At 44.6% G+C, this 14,163-nt stretch overlaps 1 long non-coding RNA gene across 6 annotated transcripts in view; it reads right to left on the reverse strand.

Moving 5' to 3' along the window:
- Nucleotides 1–14,163, reverse strand: part of LOC123612639 (uncharacterized) — an 81,190-nt gene that overhangs the window by 24,375 nt on the left and 42,652 nt on the right. For 5 of the 6 annotated variants that reach the window (XR_012507706.1, XR_012507705.1, XR_012507704.1 and 2 more), the window contains exons 3-4: nucleotides 13,298–13,496; nucleotides 1,077–1,166 (exon numbers count right to left, since the gene is read on the reverse strand). This is a non-coding gene — a long non-coding RNA (uncharacterized LOC123612639). Of the gene's footprint in view, nucleotides 1–1,076; nucleotides 1,167–7,667; nucleotides 7,970–13,297; nucleotides 13,497–14,163 lie in introns of those variants that run through there. The other variant, XR_012507707.1, reaches the window with a different exon arrangement.

The following is a 14,163-nucleotide window of genomic DNA, read 5'->3' on the forward strand; positions in this document are numbered from 1 at the left end:
TTGGGCTAAACTGAGAGTAAGTATATGGCAGAGGGCGGTGGCTTTCCCAAGATGGCATTTTGGAGGAGGCTGTGTGTGTGTGTGTCAGAGGCGGAAGAAGGACCAGAGACGATGCCATCCCACAGTGAGGCCCAAGTGTACCTTTCCAGGTGATCTAAGTGTCTTGGCAGGATGTCAGGTGAGGTAGGTGTCAGCTGCAGTGTCAGATCTCTGAAGGTGCCAGCATGTCCCCTGCAGGGACCAGGGTGACTTTTAGGGCTGCTGTGTAAAAGCCTGGAGTAGGGGATGGATGTTTTCTGCTCTTACTCGGGATTTAAAGACAGACCACAAGGCCTGTCCTCTGGCCCCTTCTCTTTTGGCCATTCTACTGTCTGGTCTTTCCTGAATGGAGGAGAATAAGGGAGGAAAGTTTTTGAAAATCTGGTGAATACAAAAAAGGAAGAAAATGAAAATCAGTTTTCACCCCAAGTAATAGAAAGCACACTGAAGAAGAAAAGAAGAAAATGTGTATGTGTATTTGGAGCCCTATTTGCAGGCCCTTAAACTCCTAAGGATGCACGTGGACCCTGGGTCGAGGACTCTTGCTCACGTTGGTTTCCGCAGAGAATGAGGAACACTCGACGAGGGTGGAACTCGTGGTCAGGTGGACACTTATCCTTGATCTCCCTCCTTGTGGAAAGAATCCTGGGGGGTGCAGGGGCTACCGTGAGACTTCCTTGGAGACGTCCGTGTGATTTCACGGATTGGGCTGGGACTGCAGGAAGAGGGTGTTCAGATGAGTCCTGCTTCTGACAGTCAAGTTCTGTGTTCCGTCTCAGCTTCGAGTATAGATGCAGGCCATGGTCGGGGACTGCGGGCTGCCTAAAGGGGGCCTTTTTGGGAAACAGCATTGTAGCATCGGGCGCTTAAACCAGTTACTCCTTCCTTAGCAATCTCTCGATGGTACCTGCTCCAGTTGATGGTATCTGAAGGCACCTTAGGGTCCTTAGTCTGGCTTGAGCCCAGCTCATCTGGGAGTGGGGGCCCTTCAGATCACTGGGGCAAGCATAGGGAGGGACGGACAGGCTCCTGCTTACCTCAGGGAATTGTTCCTCGTGGATAGTCAGTGCCCCTCCTCCCCTTGGTTCTTGTTTCTTCTTATCTCAATCTCCATTACATTCAATGTCCTTGTGAAAAGAGAAAAAAATATTAAGCAGCATCTGTCTACTTCTACATATTAACCATAGAGAGGGCAGGGATACAGGGAAGGTTTGGAATGAGGTACAATTCATGGAGACAAGGCAGGGAAAGAAGTGAGTCTCTACTTGGACGGCATCCTAGAGGCCTGAAGGGCCAGCAGGTGCTTCCTGTGCCCAGAAAACCCATTTGCCACAGGAGGTAAGAACAAAGGGAAGGGCAGGTGCACGCTGACTGATGTGGGAGAGGTGGTCACGCGCTTCCCGCCCCACTCTCTCAGGCCTTCTTTGATGTAACGTTAAAAGTCAGCTGAGGATACCGTGAGCTAACCCAGTTGGTCTCAGACTTAGAGTTCACGGACAAGTAAATTTAACAACAAAACAAACAAATTTTTAAAAACTAATGTAGGTTTGACATCTTTGATCTAGCCTACTAAGGACATTTAACAAAAATCTATAAAACCAAGCAGCTTTGTATTATCAGGTCATTTTATGAAAAACATTTTGACACCATAAAATAGAACTAATTATCAGAATACGGAAAAGCCTTTAAAAGGAACAATTTGGCTTTAAAACTCAGTACACGGTTTGACCTTTCCTCCTTTTGCTTGCTTCAGTGGAAACATTTCCCTGGCTCCTCCTCAGTCTTTGGATTGGCATGTAGCATCCACACCACCAATCCAGCTCCTGCCCCTCAGAAACCGCCTCAGTCCCACGTACCCTCTGTGCCTCTCCGAGCCGCCTGTAAGGCACAGAGGCTCAAATTCACAGTGGGTTTACACAGGTCTGTTTCCCTTCTCTAGGGGAAAGGGAGGTGATGCCCTTCAAAAAACTCTGATTTACAAAAGAAATGTTCTGGGTCCTCATCCTGCCTGGCTCTGAGACACGCCACCCCGACCACAGGAGGTATTTGGGGGGTGTCTAGAACCTGTGTCCCACGACTTGCTCGAGACTTTGTAGGAAATACAGCAGCTTGTTTCTTGCTCTCCCAGCTACTGCCTGTGCACTTTTTTCTCCTTTGTTAGCTGTCACCCCCTAGGTATCCATTTTCTCCCTCCCACCTGTGCAAAACTAACTGCAAGTTGTCATTTTTCCAAGAGGCCAGGGGATTCACTAAGGGGAAGATCACGGCTCCCTCCCCAACCACAGGTGCTGTGTTGCGCTATTTCCCCGAGGGAGAAACCAGGGCCCATCAGGAACGTAGCCTGAGGCTCTTGGGGATCTGTGCTTTTCTCTCTCTCATGGGAGGGGTTAACAATATCATTTTTGAAATGATCGTATTTATAAATAGATTATAGGACCTTGTCCTGCAAACCTGAAGCTCTGCCACGTTCTCTGCAGAGGGTGTCTCTAGGATCTGTGTAGGGTTCTCCTGCAGCCTGCCCTAGATCTGCAGAGGAGTTTTGACTACTTACTCCAGTTTCTCCACCTCCCATCTTGATGCTGCATCATTTTCCAGCCCTCCTTCAGGGCCTTCCCCCTCCATCTCCCACTTCCCTATCAGAACCAGCTCTCATCCATCCTCAGAGAAGGGACCAGTTAATGAAAGTGAAAAATGTGCACAAAGTCCCCCACCCCTCTTATCTCCCCTTTCCAAGCTGTCGCCAAAGAGAGAGTGCAGTCACCAAGGATCTGGCCTGAGGTACCCAGACATCTGTGCTTTCCCCCGTCATAGGACAGAAGGAACTGGTGTCGCTTCTGAAACCCCCGACCACGGGTGGGTCTTCATGCGCTCTGCTTTGGGAACTGCCACCCTCCGCAGGGAGGAGGATCTCTAGGTTTGTGTAGAATCTTTTTTCAGGGACTGCCCTTGATCTATTTATGAAATAAAGAAGGTTGCTTTTTTGGCCTTCCACCTCCCCACTAAGCCCTGCCTTCCATGTTTTTCACTCTCCTAATGCGAGCTACAGCTTCTTGGGATGCTCACTTCAACCACCAGCTGTCCTTTGGCGTAAGGCCAGCATAACTCACATTAAGGTGGGAAAAGCATGCAGCTCCCCATTCTGTCTATTCAGACTGTACAAGTGAGGGGTCCAGTGAGCGAGACCCAAATTTGTAAGTGACCTGAACTTTTCCCACTCGCTGGGTGAGAAGTGTTATAGGAAAGGTCATCAGCACCACTTTTGAAATCTCTGACTTCATAGACAAGGACCTTTATGTTGTCCCACTGTCCCGCTTTAGAATTCTTTTTGCTGATAACTAAACTTTGTTTTCTTGCTCTTTTACCTCCCCTTCGCTAAGATTTTGGCAGATGTTCTGTCTTCTCCCCACTTTTAAATTGTTTGGGGAAAACACCAGATAACTCAGAATAGGATAGAAAAGATCCGTATTTTTTCCTTTTGAAACAGTGACAGTCCTTAGAACCAAAGCAATAAAGTTCTAATGATTGCATATCAGGCACCTCTGCTTGGGATAACCCTTGGGGAAGCGCAGTTGTGGAGGGGGCGCTGTGAGTCACCTGCCTTTGGGGAGTCTGCCCTGGTGGCTATGGGAACTCATCCTGGGTCAACCAGTCTGACCTGAGAGCTTCCTGGGGTCTTAGGGAAAGGAAGTCCACAGGGTAGCTATGCCTACAGGTTTATACGCCTTTGGTTTCATAAGAGGTTTCATTTGCCTTGTCCTGAAACTGCTCTCCGAGGTTTTTTTTTAATAAGACCCTAAAAAGAGCTACATTTTTAAAAAGGCTGGCATTCAGTTGTTCAGCAAAGATTCTGAGATAAAACTGCAATAGTTCAGCTACGAAGGTGCTGGAGGACATAGCATGTGCTAGAGAAGATCTGTTTTGTTTCTGATTCTGCCATTTTCCAGCAACATGGAATGGGCCCCTGAACTTTTTGATCCTCTATTTCCTCATGGACAAAATTGGTTTACTGCTACTAACCACACAGTGTTGGAAGGTTAAAAGGCTCACTCTAGGGTGTGAAACATAACGTTCCTTGTCACTGTAGCACTGTGGCTTGAGTGCTGCCAGTTCACATGGGCACATCCTTGTCCCCCACGGCGCTTCCATCCTCTCTGACCGATACTGAAGTTTCTTCTTCAGTGTCTGAACCTATACTCCGTAGACACTGACGGGCTCTATGTGGTCTGAAGAACTCCTGAAACTGCCTGCAGAAGTGTATTTGTATGTGTGGGGAGGATTTTCTGGGGAGAATATTCATAGGTTTCGTTGGATTCCCCAAAAGATTCCAACATCTAAAGAGTTTCAGATTTGGAACTCGAGAGTTCAACCTTTGAATTCATCAACAGAAGTCACTCTCATCTTGTGAGTCTAAGGTTCTAGCAAATTTAATGGTGGTGTCTGACTGTGAGACAGGATACCTGAAATTGAAACAATGAGGAAAAATCTGTGACGTGCTCACTGGCATAAGATTATGCAGTTGCCCACAAGCTGAAGGGCAAGGCTGCAAGTCTGCCTGTGTTGTTATTGTCAGCTGTCTGACCCTGAGCAAGACCGTTCCCCTCCCTGACCTTCAATGACCTTGTGCGTAAAATGACGGGATGAGCCCATGGTTTCCCCAAGTCCCTCTACAACTCTAAAATAATATAACTCTCTTAGGAAGCAGGATGAAAGCAGACCTAGATTCCTACTGTAAATGAAAAAGAGCTGCAAGGAAAAGGTGCTTTGTGCCTAAGGTTTCTAGATTCCAGGGACTTCGTCCATGAAAATGATCTGAGAGCGAGTCTGCTGCTCAGAAAGTTCCAGGGTGAAGGAAGCAGGAGGACTGCTCCAAGAACCTCTGATAAACCAGACACTGGATGGGCCCCCTATGCTGAGACCCGGGATGGAATCGTCGGGGTTATTTCTCTGCAGGGCATGGCCTTTCCCGGCCATCAGTGCCTGAGCCAGAAGACATTCCTGAGTGTGTCTTCAGACTTGCACCATCAGTGGCTGGCTGGGGAGCATCAACACTTCCCTGCAAACAGCTGAGTGCTCATGTAAGTCCAAGGGGACCACTAACACAACAGGAGGGGAGCCTGGGCGGGAGAAAGCAGGGCCTGCCAGCAGCCAACTCCCAGGCTGGGGAAAGGGAAGCAGAAGCCTCTGAGAAATGTGCACTCGTGCTCTGCTGGGTCAGGTGGACCTTCTATGGGTTTATGATATGTTACCTAACTTGTTGCTAGGTAATGATTTAGCTTTTCAAAATATACCCACAGATCATTACTATTTCTAAATAGCTTCAGGATAGTCATTACTACCCATTTTCACTTAAAAAGAAATGAATTTTAGGGAAAGGGGATAAGGGTAGATAGATTCCATTCAGAGAAAAGGAGTGGGGGCTGTATCTTAACACTGCCATTCCCGTCACTAAGGGAGGACATCAAGGTGGATGACTTTTGGATGCCAAAGACAGGTGAAAAGGAGAAGTGTGTTTGCCACAACTTTCCTGAAAGGGAGTGTGGAAAAGAAATCAGAAGGCCTCTTGACAAGCGGAAAGAGGAAACCATGTGCTCCACGGCATTGCCATCCACGCTCCACCTAGGCTACACATATGGAGCACCTTTCTCCTCCACTTTCGACAGCCTGGACGTTTTTTAAAAAGATTTTTTAAAAAATGTATATGGTCTCATATAACATCAAGAAATTAGGAGAAATTTAGAGTAAAAAGCAAAATGTCCCATTTAGCTCCTATCCTTCCAAAGTAACAGCTGCCAACAACCTCTTGTCCATCTTTCATGTCTTTTCTGTCTTTATATACATGCATGTATGTACATACACTCCACTCTTTACTCATTTTTGAGATGACTGCTTGTCTGTGTCGGTGGGTCTTTCTCCTTTCTTGACAGCTACATGCTACTCTATAAATACACTGATGGGTCCTTAGGTTGTTACCCTGTTAGGGTCATTACAAGGACATCCACCTCAAACAGGCTATTTTTTGTACATGTGAAAGTCCACTATCTCTTAAAAAGGAGTGGGAAGTCACATGAATTTAAAACAGCTACTCATTATATGCTTTTCCTTTATAAAGGAAGAACTCTAAACTATTCCATTCAACACCTGCCTTCTGACTTAAGAACACAGAACATTCATTATTTTCAGTCATAAAATACTCAATTAAAAAAACTAATTTACTTATTACACATAGGATACATAGAAGAGAAATAAAGAGGAAAACAAATAAGTAAGGGAAAAACAGATAAAACCTTCATGATTTCTAAACATCTGTGAAGCAAAAATCTAGTATATTATACTAAACACAAAAATACCTTCTCAGGTTTTATATTTCAAGATTGGTAGATTTCAATTGATATATATTATACTCTGTTCATTGAAAAAAAAAGACCACATCTTTTCAAAAGCCTTTGAAATGTTCACAAAACTGATCATTTATCATACCACAAAAAAAAAACTCAATAAACTCCCCAAAGTAGAAATATTGTATTGAAAATTGTATAGATAATATACTCTGAATTAACAAAACTAAAGAGATTAAAAAGACCATCACGTGGAAAACATCTGAAGTCCCTTAGCTCTGAGTACAGCAGGGAATGAACCCTAAAACTGTAGAATATCCATAAAATAATCAGTGAAAGCACCCACTATCATAACCTGTAGGATTCTACACAAGCTTTTCTCCGAATAAACTATGAACTTTATTTCATAGACGTAAATTCTTCTAGTAAATAAAAATAATTATCAAATTATGCATTCAGCTCAAAAATCTGGAGAACAGGAAGACGTTATTAATAAATATTAAAATGGAAAGCATTACAGCAAACAAAGCAGGAAAAGGACAGAACTAATAAATACAAGAGCTGGTCCTTTGAAAGACTAAAAAGTAGATTAACTTTTTGAAAAACGAATTATATAACCTAATTAGTGAAAAGAATGGGTACAACAGGATCTTGTGGTGGCTCACAGCGAAAGAGAATGTGACAGTGAATGTACGTATGTTCATGTATAACTGAAAAATTGTGCTCTACACTGGAATTTAACAACATTGTAAAATGACTATAACTCAATAAAAAAAATGTTTATATTAAAAAAAGAAAAGAAAAGAACAGGTACAAATACCCAAAAGAAGAAGCAGTAAAAAAATTAAGCACCAAAAAATAATACGTAGAATCGCAACTGATTCTCTTACTCAGCTCTAGGCAAATGTATTTGAAAATGTGAGTGAAATAATTTTCCAGGAAACTGTCAGAAAGCAACCACTACCCTCCAAAAATGCACTGGGCCCAGACAGTTTCACAGAATAGTTCTACACAAACTGTAAGGAACAATCTAACACATCCAGAACTTAGAAAAAGAAGGAAAGCTATCACAAAAAAAAAAAAAAAAAAAAAAAAATTGAAGGAAGAATAACATTAATGGCAGAGAATCTAGGATGGCCAAAACTCTTTTTCAAATGAACAATAAAACTGAAGAACTTGTCCTGTTTGGTTTTAAGTTTTAGGAAAGAGCTGTAGTGATGAAGGCAGTGTGGTATCGGCACAAAGGTAAACATACAGATGCAGGGAATATGAGAGAAGTAATACCACACATACACGGCCAACTGGTCTTCCAGGGCAATTCCACGGGAAAGGAGAATCTTTTCAACGTGGTGCTGTCACCAGCAAAGTCCCGGAAAAATAAGAGAATCTATGACGGTCTAACCTCTTCTTTTGTCCTTAGACTGATGTCACGTGCTCAGCCGAGGAAGCGCTGCGCATGCGCACTCCATCCCTCAGCTCAAGGTGGCGACACTGCCGGCTGGGACGTGGGTTGTACGCATGCGTCTGCCTGGTGAGAACTCCACCCCCTCCCCCCTGACAAGATTCCTGAGCTTGGACCCTGGAGCCTGAACTCCGGCCTCTCCACTCTCTCAGCAAAGAAGAAAGCTTTTCTTTGTTTCTGAACCAGACCCCGTCTCCTTCAGTCCCACACCGGGCAGGAGGACCCTTGCTGGGAACCAACTCTAAAGGTCCAACGACTGGCTGGATATCTGTGTGGGAAAAAATGAAATTCCACCCTTATCCCACGTTATGCACAAAAATTAATTCAAAATGTATCATAAACCTGTATGAAAGGGCTAAACCTTCTCGATTTTACAAGAAAACAGAGGGGAAACTGTGACCTTGGCTAGGCGAAGATTTCTTAGATATGTTGTCCAAGAACTGTAACAATAAGAAAATTTTGATAAACTAGCCTTCATCAAAATTTTAAACTTTAATTCTCCAAAAGACACCATTAAGAATGTAAAGATAAGCCACTGACCGGGAGAAATTATTTGCAAAACATAATATCCAACAGAGGATTTATATAAAGATTATGTAGTGGACCTTTATACCTCAGTAAGACAACCCAATTTTAAAAGTGGCAAAAAATTTGAACAGATGCTTCATCAAGATAATACGAACAGTAAATAAACATAGGGAAACAGCTTCGCCCTGGTGCCCTGGCAACCCCACAGGCAAAAGCTTGAACAATAGCTTATCCGAGTCTTGACATAATGCCTTAGGGTACTCCCAGAACAGGAGAGGATGGGAAGCTTGTGAGAAGTTCAAGGCAATCTCTCCTGGGAGATCCCACTTCATCAGAATAGGGTTGCAGAATATAAAACCTGAGCTATAGTCTAGAATTGGCTCCTTAGCAGTGGGGTTTCCCATATTTTACATCACAATCATCCGGCCCCTCTGGTCTCTGTATCAATGCTTTGTGGCAAGGACCACGGGGAGCTGGCACCTTTGGTTTATTCTTCCACTCACTACCTTCATAAGTAATTGTCTGAACTGAAAAGTGGCTCATTGTATCCTTACAAGTTGAATCATGCAGGCCTTGGCTTTGTCTGGTGTGTGAGCCTGACAATAAGTACATAATAAAAGCTCAACTTCTTTGGTTTTCAGGGAAATGCAAATAGAAACCATAGTGAGATGACACCACTACACACCTATTAAAAAGGCTAGAATCAGAAAGACTGACCATACCTAGTATTGGAGAGGATGAGAAACTAAAAGGCTCAGCACTTCAGGAGGGTATACAAAATAGTAAAGCTATTTTGGAACAATATTTTGGCAATTTCTTAAAAAGTTAAACATACACCAACCATATGACCCAGCCAGTCTGCTCTCAGCTCTCAGCTGTTGACCCAAGAGCAATGAAAGCATATGTCCACACAAAGACTTCTATAGCAGCTTTGTTTGTAATAGCTAAAAACTGGAAATAACCCAAATGTCCATCAATAAGTAAATGGAAAAAACAAATTGCAGTACATTCATATAAAGGAATATTACCCAGCAATAAAAAAGGATCAAACTATTGGTAACAGAATGAAATCATTAAACCATACCAAAGATAGTACATGTTATATAAGTTCATTTATATAAAATTCTAGAAAATGCAAACTAATCTACAGTGACAGAAAACAGATTGGTGGTTACTTAGGGATGGGAGGTGAAGGAGGGAAGTTTGGATCGCAAAGCATCATGAGGAAACTTTTAGAGTGATACCTTCATTATCTTTATTGGAAGGATAGCTTCATGGATGCATACATATGTCAAAACTCATCAAATTGTACACTTAAAATGTGCAGTTTATTGTATGTCAACTATAAATTAAGCCATACAAAAATGCAACCTCATCTAATTTAAGTCACTCTGGCTGCTGTGAGAAGGGCCCGGGGGTGGGAGGAGGCAGGTAAGAGTAGAAGCTGGGGGGGGGGGGTTCGTTAGGAGGCTGGTGCAGTCATCTGGGTGACAGATGCTGATGGCTGTGGTGGTAGTGGAAATGGAGGGGAGTAGACAGATTTAAGACATATTTTGAGACTTAGAAAGACTTGCTATTTTCTCTCTTGAGACACGTACCTTCTAAGCTAGCTATGAGGAACCTTGAGCCACATGTAGGGGTTTCAGCTGACAAATCCTGCTTCATGGAGGTGACATGATAGGAGAGAAACCCAGGGCACTCAAGGTGGTGGAGCTAATAACACTCTACCCCCATAAAATTCGGACCCCAAAAGCGAATGGAAGGTCCACAGAAGCACTACCACTTCCCAACAGATGGCAAAGCAAACTGCCTCCCTTAAACTGCCTCTTCTGAAGGGGAAGGAGAACATCCCTTGAGGACTCATAACCACAAGCATCCCTCATGAGGTTTAAAGCCCCCACACCACGCTCCCTCCCTCTCCCTCCCTCCCTCCAGCCAGGAGCCTGGGACCTGGGCTGTGAGTAAAGCCCTGAACAGGGTCTCCAGCGACCAGAGGTGCTGAGGACCAGCAGCCTCCTCTCACCATGGCCGAGGTCTCCCAGGGCGGTCTAGCCCCCTGGCCTGTGCCCTGCCCCGCTGCAAACCTGGGGCCCGAGGAGGCTGAGGGCTCTGGCCTTGGTCTGGGAACTTGGACTTTGGCTGGGCTGCCCCCTGGAGAGAACCCCTCCTCCTGTCTTTGTCCAAGGCCAGGCACGTGGGGCCCAGGCGCTGCGGGGTGAGCGCGGCCACTGTGAGAAGTGTGTTTTTTCCACACACCCCCCCACCCCTCCCCAGGCGCCTGGCTCTCCAGCTGTTTTCTTCCTCTGGGCTGTGGAACCTTCTGCAGATCCTCTCCCAGGACAAGGAAAGCAGATGTCGCTCTCCCCAGCAGGCCCCCGAACACCCTCCCCCTCTCCCTACAGGGCACCTGGCCCTCTCCCTGCTTAATTCTCCAGTGACTGCTGCCCTTCACTGCAGCTCGGGGGTCGGGAGCAGGGTGACCTTGGCCCCCAGCTCCACTCTCTGGGCTCAGGGCCTGTGTCTGGGGAAGGGAGGCTCGGTTCCCCTGGGGAGGACCTGGCTGCCCAGCAGAGGGGTCACCAGGCAGGTTTGCTGGGGCCTGGCCTGTGTCTGAGGAGGCTGGTGGCTCAGAGGCCTCTGTCTGCAGGCAGGACTGGCTTGGAAAGTCACAGGGCACACGTGCAGGGCCCCTCGCCAGCATTTTCGAAGTGCTTTATCTCCACCTGGACAGTGGATTTCAGGCATCTCTGTCATATTTTCAGGAAAATGGGGGTGGGCTCCCTTGGGCTCAGAGAAATGAAGCCACCTGACCGGGGTCAGAGGGCAAGTGGGAGGGGTGGGACTGGAGTCCCAGAGGGGACAGGACTAGCGAGTGGCCCCCTCCTGGCAGTGGATCCGGGCTTCAAGTGGGGCTTTGAGTGGGACCACGAGGCTTCAGGCTGGCCCAGGAGGTCGTATCCTCTGTCTGGAGAGATATTTCTGCCACCTTTTTCTCCACTGTGCTGGGCTGGGCCTCCTTTAAGCCCCCAGAACAAGGTGGGTCACCTTCAATCACCCAGCCCAGTTGCTCTCATTGGAAAGGCGTGCCCTTTGGTGAAGGGGAGGATGCATTTTTGAGGTGAAATATTGTATACAGCTAGGAACAGAAAACATTAAAAGACCATGGATGTCAGCAAGGTTCGCACCAGGGCCAGAAAGTTCAGGAAAAAAGACAAAGCTTCCTTGCAATGAAGGATCAGCCAGGCGGTCCACACCCTGTATCCCAGGCTTCCTCCATCTTCAGGGTTAGAACAAGCCTTGTCTGGGCCTGGGGAAGGTCCCAGGGTGGTGACCCCAAGAAAGAGTTGCCAGATATGCAGAAAATATGCATATCCGGTATATGCAGAATATGCCCCATATGTATATGCAGCATATGCATATATGCATAATATGTCCCATATAATTTTGCCCTGCATCTTATATTGACCTTGTCAGAATGCCCTGAATGTCTCGTATTCAGCTTTCTTTCCAATAAATTGCAAGAGTTTGGCAATTAGAGCTTTTTTTCTGCCACGGTTACTGGTGCTTGCATCACTTAAATGGCAGCACTAGTTAAAAATCACACACATCCTTCCTAAATAAAGATCTGGACCACTCTTTATGTTCTCTCCTGCAGACTTAGCTGTGGGAGCATCAAAAGAGGGGACTGGCAAGTGAAAGCACTTACTTTTCATATTCAAGAAAGGGAGAAACTATTCTTTAACCAAAATCCCAAGTCAAGAACATAACCACTGTTAATTAGAAGTGACTTGGGTCTATACACAAGGAAAGTCTGAGAAACCGTCACATTCAGCAAGGGTCTGAGCAGACATGATGACTATAATGTGCTGTCCTGGATGGGATCGTGGAACAGAAAAAGGACTTGGGTAAAAATTAAGGGAATTTGAATAAACTATGGCCTTTAGTTAATAACAACATATCAATATTGGTTTGCTGACTGTGAGAAATATACCACATGAATGTAAGATGTTAATAATAGAGGAAAATGGTTATTTGGGGACTCTATTATCTTCATAATTTTTTTGTAAATCTAAAGCTATTCTAGGGGGAAGGGTATAGCTCAATGGTAGAGTACGTGCTTAGCCTGCACGAGGTCCTGGGTTAAATCCCCAGCATCTCTGTTAAAAAAATTAAATTAAATAAATACATAAATAAACCTAATTACCTACCCCCCCCCAAATAAATAAGTAAAACTATTCTAAAATTTTAAATGTATTTTCAAAAAATCCCTTGGGCACGGAGACACTAATGGCTTTCCCTGGGCAAGAACGTTGCGTACATTTACCAGGGGAGGAGCGGATTCTGTGTCAGGAAGAGAGCATAGGGAAGCCGGCACAGTGATTCTTCCAGACTCCACTGGTGTCTTTTCCCCTTATGACCTGGCCATGTATTCCTACCATGTCTCTGTGACAAGTCTTAGTGATGAACACAACTAAACCCTGAGGCCCATGAGTGCTTCTAGCAAACTTCTGAGTGTGGGGGAGGTCTTGCAGACCCCTGACTCAGTTACCATTCAGGATTCTGCAATTCTCTATTGTTCAAACCCTGTTGGCTCCCTTTAACAAATGTAGTTGTGAGAATGCCAGTTTATTTGAAGCATTGAAGTAATAGTTAAATGCTGAAGAAAAGGCTCCAGTAATCCACTGAGTGAAGACCACTTATTTCTTGTTCATAATTTTCAGTATCTCGTTAGCAATAGGATTATGTATGTTGAAAGAAGAGAAAATAGCTTTCTTATAGAACTCCATTATTTATAGGAATTTGTTGAAGGCATTGAAGAAAGCATTGGCAGAAAAATTTTTTATCCTTTTCAGTGTTAAGGATGTTCTTAAAGGAAGATTATAAACAGGTAAAGAAATTCCTACTTGACGTGGATAATTATTATGGCACTTACCATGACTATCTTCTGAAATGGTTTCATCCCTAAAGAATTCCATTCTTTTACGTGGAGTTACTAAATATTCTTCCAGCATGGGAGCAAGTGAAATTTTCATGTGCAGTGTTGAAGAAGGGAATAGAGGTTGTTGACAATGCTTCTTTTTTTCCCCAGTGGACATTTTAAAAAATCGTTGATCAAGAGATGCAGTGCAATCCTGAAGAACAGAAAATCAAATTAGACCTTGAAAGATGATATTATGTGTTTCAGCAAGTCATATTTGAAGAGCAGGTCTCAGAGTTGTTAACTTTATATGCCAGTACGTGCTCAGTAAACTGACTTATAACACTAATGTTGAGTGTATTGGTTCATTAATAAATGTTCAATAGACAAAAGAATGCAATGAGTTCAATGTGGTCACTGTAGAAGCTATGCTACAATGCAATGGAATTTAGATTGTTACTGTAAGGAAATTTGCAAGGAATGGTCCAATACCCCTAGGAAGTTACCACTCGAAGCTTGAAAGAGCAAGGCACAGGAACAGATCTTAGAATCCTGAGAAAGTATAGGGATGGATGCAGCCAATTCACAGCAATCTGGCCAGGAAGTACTCATACCCTACCTCACTCTCCTCCTTCCCTTGAGTCTCCTACCAGTGCTTCCTGCTAGAATCTGGAGGTCAAGGAGGCATCTGGGGGAAGTCTGTACAAGTTAACCTTCTGGTGCCCAGAATAGGATCAAGAATGGATCTGGAGAGACAAATTGAAGATACCCAGAACAGTCATAAAGAGGAAGAGATGAGATTCAGGTTAGAGAGGACCTACGTAGAAAAGAGGCTGTGTTCATTCCCAGGCTGGTGGAAAACGTCATCTCAGCGTGACAGC

This window comes from Camelus bactrianus, chromosome 6 (genome assembly GCF_048773025.1).
Source record: "Camelus bactrianus isolate YW-2024 breed Bactrian camel chromosome 6, ASM4877302v1, whole genome shotgun sequence".
NCBI lineage: Eukaryota > Metazoa > Chordata > Mammalia > Artiodactyla > Camelidae > Camelus > Camelus bactrianus.